The following is a 13,214-nucleotide window of genomic DNA, read 5'->3' as shown; positions in this document are numbered from 1 at the left end:
AGAAAAATATTTCAAAGTATTATGGGCAAACTTTATATTATTACACATATGTGAATGTTTGATTGCAATGTGTATATGCAAACAAATAGGTCTAAAGTCTCAATTAAATGGGTTGGTTTTTTTCTTTTCAAAAAAATTTTAATTAAGTAGCTTGATGTGCATAATAACACGTCACCAATTGGCAGGTCTGATAGCTCAGTAATCCTTGACAAAGAAGCACCTGTTTATCTTTGGTTTTGTTTTACATAATTAAATTAATTTCTACAATAAAAAGTGTCAGATAATCCTGAACAGACTGTTTGCTAATTAGAACAAATTTCCGGGACATGTTTCTCAACTATGCCCTCCAATCTAACCCACAAAGCACTAATGGACTTCTCCAGTGTGATTGACTGGACTGATTCATTTCATATTATAGGTGTTGAAGGATTGAAACAGATGCCAAATACTTGATTTGCATAATTGTAACTTTCTTGGGTTTCGGCAGCGCTTACTCGTGCCCCATGAGGCCATATGCTTTTTAATATCATAATCCCAGTCAGCCACCAGTCCAGGAGCCTCATGTTTTCCTCAGTTTTCGTCTTGCTCAAGATTTCACTCCAGCATGTGGGGATATTTATGTTTTGACAGGCCTAGCTCCATGGATGGATTCTGCCATAGTAACTAGATATATGTAGCCAATTTGTGAGTGCCCCTCCAGGACATCAGACTATACTAGTGGGGATCGTTGGAGGGAGAGGGGCCAAAGCCCAACATATCGGGGATCATTAAGGGTAGAGAGGCCAAAGCCCAATATATCGGGGATCATTAAGAGTAGAGGGGTCAAAGCCCAATATATCGGGGATCATTAAGAGTAGAGGGGCCAAAGCCCAATATATTGAGGTCATTAGGGGTAGAGGGGCTAAAGCTCAACATATTATTGCCAACTACTTTTTTTCAAAAATCTAATTTTCATTTGGTTCACAAAGGGCTTTGATGTGCTAATACCTTAGACTTTATAGTTGTAGAATATATGTTTATACTCTCAGTCACTTTTTTTAATCAACAGTACAGGATTCAACAATTTATTTCATAAATATTCTAGCTGTCAATTAAGTATGCATGCACTCGAAAATAACAACAGACACAATGTTATAGAGATGTTAGATTGACAAATTCCATCCTATTTGAGGCAGAGTGCATCTCTTTTTTTCACCAAACTACATAGCGTAATGATATAATATATTAGGAGAAATATTTCCCTTGATGCAGTGATACAATATGAAATGCAATGAGATCTGATATTAAGCGGCCATGATAAAAAGATTCAACTGATTCTCTTATGTAAGGGACCACTCATGTAAAAGTACATGTAGCTGTCGTGGCATTCCTGTCATATAAACATGTGTAATATACTATGTACATTATGGTCTTGCTGTATCCTCATTTGTCATCAAATACTTTTTTCCTAGGAGCAGAAATGCCACAAAGCTTGTAGTTGTCTTAGTCATTTTTGTGCAAGCTCTAAAAGTGAGACAGGTCTCGGTTCTACAAACCTTTTTGTTTTGTTTAGTTTATGAAGTTTGATTTCCTTTTAACAGCTAGGGTCATTTAAGGATGACCTCCCCTGTTTGTAATGTGTAGCATGTGTGAACCTCTACATATTTTGGGAGGCTGCAGTATATCTGTGTAGTGTTTCTTTGTAATAAGGGAACTCTTGTCCTTTTTATGTGAAAGTTTTGTTCACATATATGATTTGCCAATTGAATCTTGATTAATTCTTAATTCTACTTGATTCAATTTGATGAATTAAATTTTCTTCCATACTGATGTTAAGTTTGTCTTTTGAATTCTCATAATGTAACTTCGGATGGTAAGTAACATTAATTTGCATATTTGGGAGAGTTTTACGCTTTTTAGGATTATTACTCATTTTATAGATTATTATCCATAGAATTGACAATTTCATGTCTGAATGTCACAAAAAAAAAATAGCCTTTGTTTCAAGTCTGGGATGTCAAACCCATCAGCCGAGTCTTTCATTTGCAAGGAGCTTCAGATAGGATTTCTGTTTTTGCATTTTTTGTTAAAACCATCTCAAAGATAGACTTACTGGTGCAACATGATGAAGTCCCCCCAGCAATGTTAGACTGAGGTGTGGGGACCTATTAGATGTATAGTGTGTATACGAAGAGCCATGGAACCCAATCTGGCAGATACATTCTAACATACTTACCCCAACTTGTCAGTCTGGCAAGAGGGGCGGAGTCACAGACCACAGCCAAGGAGCTTAGTCTTCTCCCCTGATGCTGAGCAGAGCCGAGCCAAGAGAGATGTATCCACAATGTATCATGGGAATGCTCTGTAGCTTAGTAGCTCCAGCTGCTGAAACCCAGAGAGTGGTGATTCCTTGGGCCAGGTTCCGGCTACAAGTGCGCATGTGTTTAGTTCATTCAATGTTCAGCCATGTTTGCATACATAGGTTGGTTTTGTTTGTTAGTGAGTTGTTGTGTGTTGACTTTTGTGCCCGTTGTGGAAACTTGAGAAAGTGCTATCATATCTAACATGGAGGATACACACAGGAACAATTCGTATGAAACTTGTGGGATTTTATTATAGCATCTTGGAACTTCAACACTTTGAGTTTGTATAGGAGGTTACCAAATTCTCTAAACAATGTCCCCTCGGTGTGATGGATACTTGGTGGAGATCTAACTGGTGAAAACGCGGCGGTGCTACAGCCTCCATGTTTATATCTAAGCATGTAGAAAGTCTGTGGAAATGTGCCTGTATGTATAGATAACTTTGTGAAAGTTTTCCTTGGACAAGACAGCCAGAACCCTGGAGTGTATCTACGATGGTTTACATGTAAATAGATCATGTTTCCTGTTCTTAACAATGGAACTAAATAGTGTAACCAAGTCGTGTTGGAAATGTTCGGAAACACTCTGTGAATGTGTCCGTACTTACTCGGATGTCCAACGTTTGGGATCTAACTTCTAATGTGGTCATGTGGTTAGCGGTTTTCACACTAAACAGCAAATGTAAGCTATACCCATACTGTTATACTCGGGGCTTCTCTCAGGTCAATGTTTCATAGTGGAACACTCTCTTTATCTAACGCTTCTTTTACCAAAATCTACCATGACACTGATTTTCACATCTTTTTTTTTTTTTTTTTTTAAATCGAAACTCTGTTGCTTAGATTCTCAGTTTTAAAAAATTAAAAAAAAAAAATGAATAGCTTGGATAATTTGCAAGTTTAAAATTTTGTTGTTAAATTGTTTTTGGAAGGTACACATCCATCTTCCTTCTAACTTCATCTGTGAAATTAAGTAACTAATTGTTTATAGATATAAATTTTAAATCACTTCTAATCAAATCTTATTTTTCAGATATATGTATCAGGTAGTAGAAAAGAATTCATTGAAATTGTGAAAATATTTTCTAATATTTTCAAAATAGTTTTTAAACAATTCATTTTGTTTTAATGTTTTTGAATTCCTTATGAATTTATTCACTTTCCCTAATGCTAAATTCACTGGGCATCAGCTGATTATTCATACACAGATTCTTTTTATTATTATTTCTTCTTCAACATTACATATTTTTTCTACCAATCAAAAAAAAATGTTTCCACTTTTTTTTCCAGTTTGATATTAAGAATTTATCCATTAGAATCTTAACTAAGAAATATCTTTTCCCTTTTTCGTATTTTAGGTTCATTCCTTCTTCCTTTTATTAAGTTTTTTCTTGACAGCATCTTTCTCAAACCAGTGGATACAGAAAATGTTTGTCATTGTAACTATAAAAAATTAATAGAAAACAAAACAGTGGTATTTTTGTATTTACCATAGTAACCAAATCCAAATTTTTAAAATCATTTAAAGAAATCATTGTGATATTGACAAAATAACAAAAAGCTAAAAGTAGTATTATTTATAGTATAAAATTTGTATAAAGCAATTTTATCATGAAAAACAACAAAAACAAAATACAAAAATAAGCAAAAAAAAAAAACAAACAAAAAAACACACACACAAAAAACAGAAAAACAAAACAAAATTTCAAAACCATATAAATTTTCCTAGTCAATTACAGATCTAAACCTCCAAAAAAAATGAAAGTTTTAGTCCATATCAATTATTAAAAATGCAAATTACGAAATTAAATATGAACTTTAAAGTATTCTTTAAACATTAATATTTAGCTGCTCAAAAAATATATGTTCTCTATTCTGGTTATTTTGCTTTAAATATTAAAAATAGATGTAGTGATGAAACTTTAAATAGTGATCTGCATAAAATATTTTTTGTATAATTTCTTATAATTTTTTTACAACAGTTTGTATTTAATCCGTAATTAAATTCTATAGATATTGGGATAATTATTTTACTAGTAATTGTATCCGTGTATGTATCCACTTAGCCTTTAGCTCGGGTTTGTTACTTTTGATAATGTGATCCATTGTTTTGATATTAATTTTTGATACCCCTCACACCCTACCCTGATTCTCAATCGACTCTCCAAAATAAATCCTGATATCCATGCACCTTATCAGCCCTATTCCCTCGAATTCCCTATCTCTAAATCACATACCCTAAATCTACCCCTAACTCTAACACTTAGCCCCTACTTTCCTCACCCTGGCCCCCTCTTCTCATATCCTGTCCCCTTCCCCCTCCCCACTCTACCCTATCCTCCCCAGGGTTTTGTAACCAGTGACCTGTACTGGTGTCAGGAAACCTGGATCTTCTCTCCCCTGACCCAGGCTACTAAGGTTATGGAAGTAACAGGGTAATCATGGGGGAGGGGGAGGTTAAGTCTGAAGTTAACAGGGAGGAGGAGGATAATGGCGAGGGAGTTTGTGTAGAAAACAGTCAAACAACCCAATATATTACTCATTCCTGGTTTTGCTTACAATTTTTTGATTCCTGTAAATTTTAGAATACCATTACCGGTAGTTGTAGACATTTGAACAATTTTGTGAAACATCACCTGCTAATTTATAGTATTTACAAGACTGTAGATTATGTTTGTTGTATCCAAGAAAAGATTGCTAGCCCTTCCTGTATGGAAAACTGCTCCAAACCAAAAGAGTGCAGTAGCAGAACTGGGTCTGTTGTCAATAGCTACATCTAATGTATCTTTATAACCAAGAGGATATTAATTTAGTGGGCCGATTTATTTAGTTGCTTTTTTCCCTTTTCTCCCACATTCTGGATAATTAGAGCCTGTATTCTTTGATTTCTTCCTTTTTCATCCCCAAATTACATGAAAGGCGAGACCTCCTTTACAGCGATTGGCTACAGGTCAAGAATGTACGCCTTTTTTCTGCTCTGAGTTTTTTTTCCATCTACAATGTTGATAAACATAGGTGAGTGTGAGAGTGTTTTCAAAACAAGTCCTGATATATATTTATGTATTGGATGGAGATAGAAAAGAAATGACCAATCTCAAATTTTTCTCTCAATCTTCACTTAGTAAAAATATAACTAAAAGTAGAAAGAAAACCGATGCTCAATTAACTTTCCATTGGAAATCCTTCCCTACCTAACAGACTAAGATGTTGTTTTCATGTCATTTACGTTCTCAGAGATACCAGTATAAATAAGACAAGCACCAGGTATGATTGCATGTACCCATTCAGCAGAAATCCAATTCAGCATTTAAAATCAGCCCAGTTTTAAAACGCAAAAAGAAGGGAAAAAAGTGGAACTCTTTGTTGCATGGAGGTTTGATTAATCTAACGCCAGTATGCATTGTTTGTGTCGTATGGTAACATTCGTGATTTTCCTCGCAGGTTTTGTCTCGACTAATCTGTGCGTGTCTATTACATTTACACAACGCCCCAGTCACACGTTAATTAGAAAGTCACATGCAATGTTACATGAATAAGTTTGGTTTTTAGAGCCCACTTTACATGTCGGTGACACAATAACCAGCTTGAGACATTGTTCTGGTGAATTGACAACTTGTTTTGCTGTATTGGTTCATTTGCCATACCATAGAACATCGACAATAAATTCTGAGACAAACCAGAGCAATTAGAAGGTCTAGCCAGGATTTTACGTCTTCTGTAATTTCTGTAAATAGATATCAATTAACGTAACCTTTTCTGGTCTTCTGTTGATAAACAGGCACATGCAGTGTACAATCAAACCAAACTATACCTGTCCATTCCGACCAAACTAGGCCTGTTCTATCCAGCCAAACAATACCTGTCCATTCTGACCAAACCATACCTGTCCATTTCGACCAAACCAGACCTGTCTTTTTCAACTGGACCACGCCTGTTCTATCCAACCATACTATACCTGTTTTGTCTGACCACACCATACCTGTTCTATCCAGCCAAACTATACCTATCCATTCCAACCATACTATACCTGTCCTTTCTGACCAGAACATACCTGTTCTATCCAACTATACCATACCTGTCCTTTCCAAACAAGTTATCCACAAAACAGAAAATGACAGTTAGATCCTATTACTATAGGTTTACAGGACATTACTGGCTGTATCTGTAAATAGATCAATCGGAGTATATACATAATGTCATATGTAATAAAGTATATAAATAGTGGATATTCATCGTAATCTGTAAGATGTTTTAAATCACAGTCTGTGTGAACTAAACTCCTAATATAGACAAATTTAGCATTATAACTTCTGGTTTATGTAACATTTCAGCCTATTATAAAACAATAGAGTTCAGTTCAAGTAATGGAAACATGCAACTGATATATAATCAGAAACATTGGTTCTGTTATATGAACAGGATGGACAAGAATGCCAGGGGTATTTAGGTTATGTGAGAGGGAGGGTATTACCTAGCTTGATCTTACTGCATCATAGCATATCTCAACAATCCATTTTCTTTTCTGGCTAAATATTTCTATACAAGTAAACAAAGCACCATAATAGCTCTGAAAAGTAGTCTTTTTGCCGAGATATTTGCAGTATGTCTATGTGTTTAGTGGGTTAATGTTTGGTAGCTACATCATGAGAAAGGATTTAATGAAAATGATTATCAGGAATTAAGAGCACAACAAATACTTCAGTGTGCTTTTCTGATGTTAGACACTCAAAAGTGGAAATGGGATGAGATGTTTCAAGGCATTTGTTTCTTTTCTTTGTCCTCTGGAAATTTTATCGAAATATTAAGAATTGTTTCCTTTTTAGTCCTTTGGAAATGTTATCGAATTATTAAGAATTCTTACTCTGAGGCAAATATCTTTATGGGTTCTCTTTATGTTCTTTAATTAAGTAAAAACTACCTGCCTTATAATATCAGAGTACTGAACCAGCTAATTAATTTAATGAACAGTTAGTTGGTACACCAATCACCAGATTCAGATGTCTTATCTATTTTTTTTTTTTATTTTTTTTTCAAAGGTCATAAACAAGATTAGTTTTATCATTGCAACATATTATCTCCTTGAGGATTTGAGGACATTATAGTTATTTAGCCAGCCTAACTTCATGAGAAATAGAATAACACATTCTTCTAAGAGAAATAGAATTATTTTTAACTCCTCATTGTTTATAAGGCATTGCTTTTCTTCATTCTTGAATAATACATTGCTTTCCAAGGAGAGAGATTTCAGATAAAAAAAAAAAAAACAAATTATATTTTTTTGTAACTATTCATTTCATTTTGTCAAAGATGAAACCTAAAATAGCCACTGTGATCTGTCACAATTAAATTTACGAGGATTTTTACACAATGGATCATCGCCTATACCAGATTGTCACGGTAACATTTGTTTGAGAGTGTGAAAAGCAAATAAATTCACCTTTCCGAGTGTCTAATAAAAAATTTTTATGTATAACTTCTACAGTAAAGCTAACTTTGAACATGTAAGGTAGCTCTGTAATCCGTAATGTATTTTACATATAACGCTGATCTTGTCTTCCCGATCTCTACAGATTTATATCTTTACTTCAAATATTGATTTAATCATTGTTTATTTAACACCGAGGAAGTATCAAGCTAGAAGCACTCGAGCTCTCTAACATCAGGAGGTAATTGAGATCAGGGTAGTGATATACATCCTTAACTTGGAGGATTAGATAAATACTGGAATACAAACAAGGCCGCTATTGTATAACTCAGGGGCCAAGTACATCTACAAGCAGTTTTAGCAGATCAAATTCACACAGTGCTAGATAACATTAAAACATTTCTGTGAATTCGTCAGGGATACTCTCCAATTCTCTCCTAGATTTTACACACTATAAATGTTATCTGATAAGTTTTTTTCTGATTTTGAGTCGTAATTTACTATATTATCTAAAACATCAATTGAATTATGTATTTGTATCAAATGTTGCCATGATTTAGTGAATTAAAACCAATTTGAAACTCTACATAGATACTCTCAAATTTTACACAGGAATTTGCTTTTAATTCCATCAAATTTCCCACTGTGTATTTTATTACCATGGAAATGTATCCCATGATTTAAGCTTTCATTCCTATGTAATTGAATAGGAATGATCCAAATTAACTGGCAGCAAAGTCCATTAATTTATAATAGGGATGAATTTGTGTGTTGATAATGTTTGATAAGTTCAGCTTCACTTTTATCTTGGTTATGGAATTTGATAAATAAGTAACAGTTAGACTGGAAGGGCTGAAATCTTTATCACGGCTTTATGATATTGGCTGCAAGTCGATGTTTGGAAATTATTGCAAAATGTTTTAGTAAGTTATTTCACAGAGTCTTTTGCCTCATAGCAAAGTGGAGTTATTTTTAGTAACCTCATAACATGTATCTGCCTATATCAGAGTTCTGAATTTACCGGAAAGTGTAAAAAAAAAATATGAATAGCATGTTTACGAATTGTGTATCCAGTATTCAACAGGTGCTGTATAAATATGTGGAGAAATTACTACTGATTGTGCAGATCATTTTGTTCTCAATTACCCAGAGGAAATAAAAAGCATATTTCATAGGCTGATGTATGTACTTTATTATATAGTCTATTATTGGTGTTTACTAACCGCTGATATACATCACTGACACACTTTCCTATCCAACACATCTGTCTCATACAATGTCACTATAGTCAGGTTCCACTTTACTATCCAACACATCTGTCTCATACAATATCAGTTTATTCAGGTTCCACTTTCTTATCCAACACATCTGTCTCATACAATGTCACTATAGTCAGGTTCCACTTTCCTATCCAACACATCTGTCTCATACAATGTCACTATAGTCAGGTTCCACTTTCCTATCCAACACATCTGTCTCATACAATGTCACTATAGTCAGGTTCCACTTTACTATCCAACACATCTGTCTCATACAATTCACTTAGTCAGGTTCCACTTTCCTATCCGACACATCTGTCTCATACAATGTCACTATAGTCAGGTTCCACTTTCCTATCCGACACATCTGTCTCATACAATGTCACTATAGTCAGGTTCCACTTTCCTATCCGACACATCTGTCTCATACAATGTCACTATAGTCAGGTTCCACTTTCCTATCCAACACATCTGTCTCATACAATGTCACTATAGTCAGGTTCCACTTTCCTATCCGACACATCTGTCTCATACAATGTCACTATAGTCAGGTTCCACTTTCCTATTCAACACATCTGTCTCATACAATGTCACTATAGTCAGGTTCCACTTTCCTATCCGACACATCTGTCTCATACAATGTCTATAGTAGTGTTCACTTTCTATCCGACACATCTGTCTCATACAATGTCACTATAGTCAGGTTCACTTTACTATCCGACACATCTGTCTCAGACAATGTCACTATAGTCAGGTTCACTTTCCTATTCAACACATTGGTATGTCATAAACAATGTCAGTATACTCAGGTTCCACTGTCCAATGTTGGTATAGTTAGATTCCACTGTGCTATCTGACAACTTGAGTCTGCCCACTGCAGTGAGATCAGTTTCCACCACACTACTATCTGAACTACATATATTTCCCTTGCAGAGAGATTAAGATTTTGATAACTGTTACATTAGAACATGCTAGACAAGCACAATATTCTTCAGGGATTTCAGATTAGTTTGTACTGGTGCTGCACAGATTTGTCAGCAAAGTGAAGCTGCATTTCTCGGTGTTAGCTATAATGTTACTCTGATCACAATGACTAGGGTATATAAATGAATAGACAGAGATATCGTAACTATTATGGGATGTTGGGGGTCACAGGGTCACAGGAAGTAGTACCTCTAGCAACCACTAGGGGTCACTTGTTCTGTGATTGTGAGAATTAAAGTTGTGTGCAGTGTGGTTTTAATCGTGGAGTTTTGGCGAGTGGATGACAATTTGAAGATAGAATTGTAGCCTCATTTTCTTTGTTCTCATGCCAGGTGTTAGATCGGTTTTGGCAATAGGCCGGTTTTGGCAGTGGGCCGTGGCTATTTTTGTTTCCTTAACCACAGATTTTGCTTTATCTTCCAACCCTGTATTTTGTCACTTTATCAGTCTGAGATTTGTGCTGGATTTTCCCATCACATTAGAAAACATATGCCTAATCTTAATCTTCAATAAACTCTTCAGCATTTTCCATATAGACCCAGATATACTCTAATGTCATACGGAAACAAATTAAAGAGATTATCTCATTTGTGTCTTTCCCTTGACCTGTGAGGAAATTCCTGATTTAGATTGCGGTAAAGTTGTTGTTTCCATTTTGACAAGATAAATACAATCTATAGTTTTTCAGGTATTGTCCTCAGCCTCCTGCTGAGACTGCATGCCCTTTTTTAACCTTGTAAGACTTGGCCCCTAGATAACCCTCGGTAGGAGGGATCCTAGAAGTCCTCCAGACTGAGGGGCTGTCACTGTCTATCTGTACCCTATCAGGGTACTCATGGTATTTGGTCAAACTTCTGTCCCCTTATCACCATCGCAATGGGGGATTGAGTGGACTGTGAGTGTCCCTCCTCGATCCAGGTCTGACATAGGTCCACAGCTTCCTGAAAGGCCTGCTCAGGTCCACACAGCTTCCTGAAAGGCCTGCTATGTTTAAAAATGGATGTATGGACATTTATCAGTCTGAAAAACTGTTATCATTGCATTGACCATTGGTCAGCTTTGGCTTGTGTTGGATTGGAGAATGGAATGTTAATGGATAAGTGATCCTATCATGTACTGACCAATTAATGACCAGAGGTAAAGAGGAGATAAGGGGAGGTAAGCTAGGGTAGATTGGAGGATAAGAGGAGATAATTAATGATAAAGGGAAATAAGCCAGGATGGATAAAGGGAGGTAAATGAATGATAATTATGATTAATATATTGATATGTATCGGTTGATTTTGATTTAAGGGGAGGTAATTGATAACTACTGATTTATAGAATAAGGAGCTGACAATGTAATGGGATGTGCCTCAATTCAAGGGAGATCACTGAGTAATAATTAACAGTCATAAAAGAGGTAATTAGGTAATTTGTGAGATTGATTCAAATATATATTATAGGAGGCCATTATTGGCTTTATATAGATTAATTATGTATAATTGATGTCAACATGTCTTTCAAGCCTGATAAATGTTCTAGTAAACATGACAGTTCAGTTTTCCCTATGGTTTAAGACGGTCATTCTACTGATAAATTGGTCAGTTTGTGGTTGTCAGGTCATGCGTGTTGTCATGTCTATTTCCATATTTCTACTATTAGGATGATTTGACCACTGGCCAGTTATTGGCCAAATTTCCATATTTCCAACATTATGCTGACTGTTTGAATGGAGTGCGAGTGTGTAAATCATTGTCGTTATCAACACTTAGGTTAGTGATCTAGCTTAATATGTATACAGTCCTTCAGGGAATCATACACATAGTATAGCTTCACTAATAGCCTCACCATTGATAGATATGTACTTATGGTGATTTGCTATCTACATAGCATTAAATACCCAATTAATGACAAAACACATTAATGAAATGTTTCACTGCTAAATTTTGAGGTATATATTCTAGTATTGGTAATTATCTATTCTAAGAGTGAAGTTTTTTTATTATTCATTTGAGAGGAAAAAAGGAAAGTTATTACAGCTGTTCACTGTATGTTATATATGAGGAAATCTCATTGATGGGTAAGGTTTTAAAGCCATGATATCAATAGGTGACAGGACAACCACTTGACCTGCAGTTATCTATAGCTGTGGTTAGTATATTATATCTACCAGTAAAAGTGAAATCAAAGAACGAGCCAGACTGACCAGGGATCAATATAGCTATATTTTGTCAGATGAAGCTAGAATCAATCACCTTTCAGTGTGGATGATCTGAAACTATTTGTGTGATAAAATCATTTGATTGGTTGATCTGCTGCTAATGTGTAGTGCTATCACTTGATTGGTTTATAATGTTGCTATATGCAAGATGCTATCATTTGATTGGCTGGTCTGTAACTTTGTGTCAATAGATGGTAAGTGTTTCTGTCAGTTGATTGGGTGATAACTATAGACTATGTGTAAATTAGCTATGTTCTCTGTATTCCACTTGGCCAATGGTCAAACATTTCGATATTACCCCTATGTTATCTTCAGAAAGTAATTAATGTTTCCTAACAGCATGAGTTATCTCCCTTCCATTTTCTGATTATCTCCCTTTGACGATTGAATCAATAAGTGTACGCTTTAGAATGTGATAACAAAACACATTTGTTTTATGGATTTGAATGTGGACTGAAATTCATTTGTGGTGTATCTTGAGGCTTAAACATTGGAAATGTGCTTTATTTTGGATATTGAATATGGAATCAATATTTCAGAAAGGCTGGAAGCTGCGACGTTAGAAAATATTCTTCCCAGGCATCAATACAGTCGATGTATCGCGTTATAGGTATTTTTAGAAATGTTTGAAAGTTTTTGACCAATTTATTTCTTTGGAGGCCATATGGACTAGATCTATCTATTATGCCATCTGGTGTAGCTGGGAAGTTTGTACCCGCCAAACCTCGCTAGGTAAACACACAGTTCTTCATCTAGGGCTGCAAAAAAAACTCATTTGTGATTTAGTTCTTGACTTGCTGTGATTTTAGGTCTTCACTGGTTTATTTGATGAAAATATTTGGTGTATGAAATGTTAAGAAAAAAGACTATAGTTTGATCATAAAGTTCAGTCTACTTTTGTATCAGTTAATTACTTTTTCGTTCGAAGATTGGATAAGATGTTACCATCTATAATATATCGATATGCATACCATCCCAATAACCACCTGGTATATCTGATTG

At 35.2% G+C, this 13,214-nt stretch overlaps 1 protein-coding gene across 5 annotated transcripts in view; it reads left to right on the top strand.

Moving 5' to 3' along the window:
• Nucleotides 1–13,214, top strand: part of LOC138317515 (brother of CDO-like) — a 201,007-nt gene that overhangs the window by 141,194 nt on the left and 46,599 nt on the right. The window contains exon 1 of one of the 5 annotated variants that reach the window (XM_069259247.1): nt 2,462–3,023. The exons of the other annotated variants lie outside the window; for them this stretch is intronic. The gene's annotated coding sequence lies outside the window, so the exon portion shown is untranslated. Of the gene's footprint in view, nt 1–2,461; nt 3,024–13,214 lie in introns of those variants that run through there. 5 annotated transcript variants of the gene reach the window in all.

The sequence above is a fragment of the Argopecten irradians genome, chromosome 3, assembly GCF_041381155.1.
Source record: "Argopecten irradians isolate NY chromosome 3, Ai_NY, whole genome shotgun sequence".
NCBI classification, from domain to species: domain Eukaryota; kingdom Metazoa; phylum Mollusca; class Bivalvia; order Pectinida; family Pectinidae; genus Argopecten; species Argopecten irradians.
This window is presented reverse-complemented; position numbering and strand designations above follow the sequence as displayed.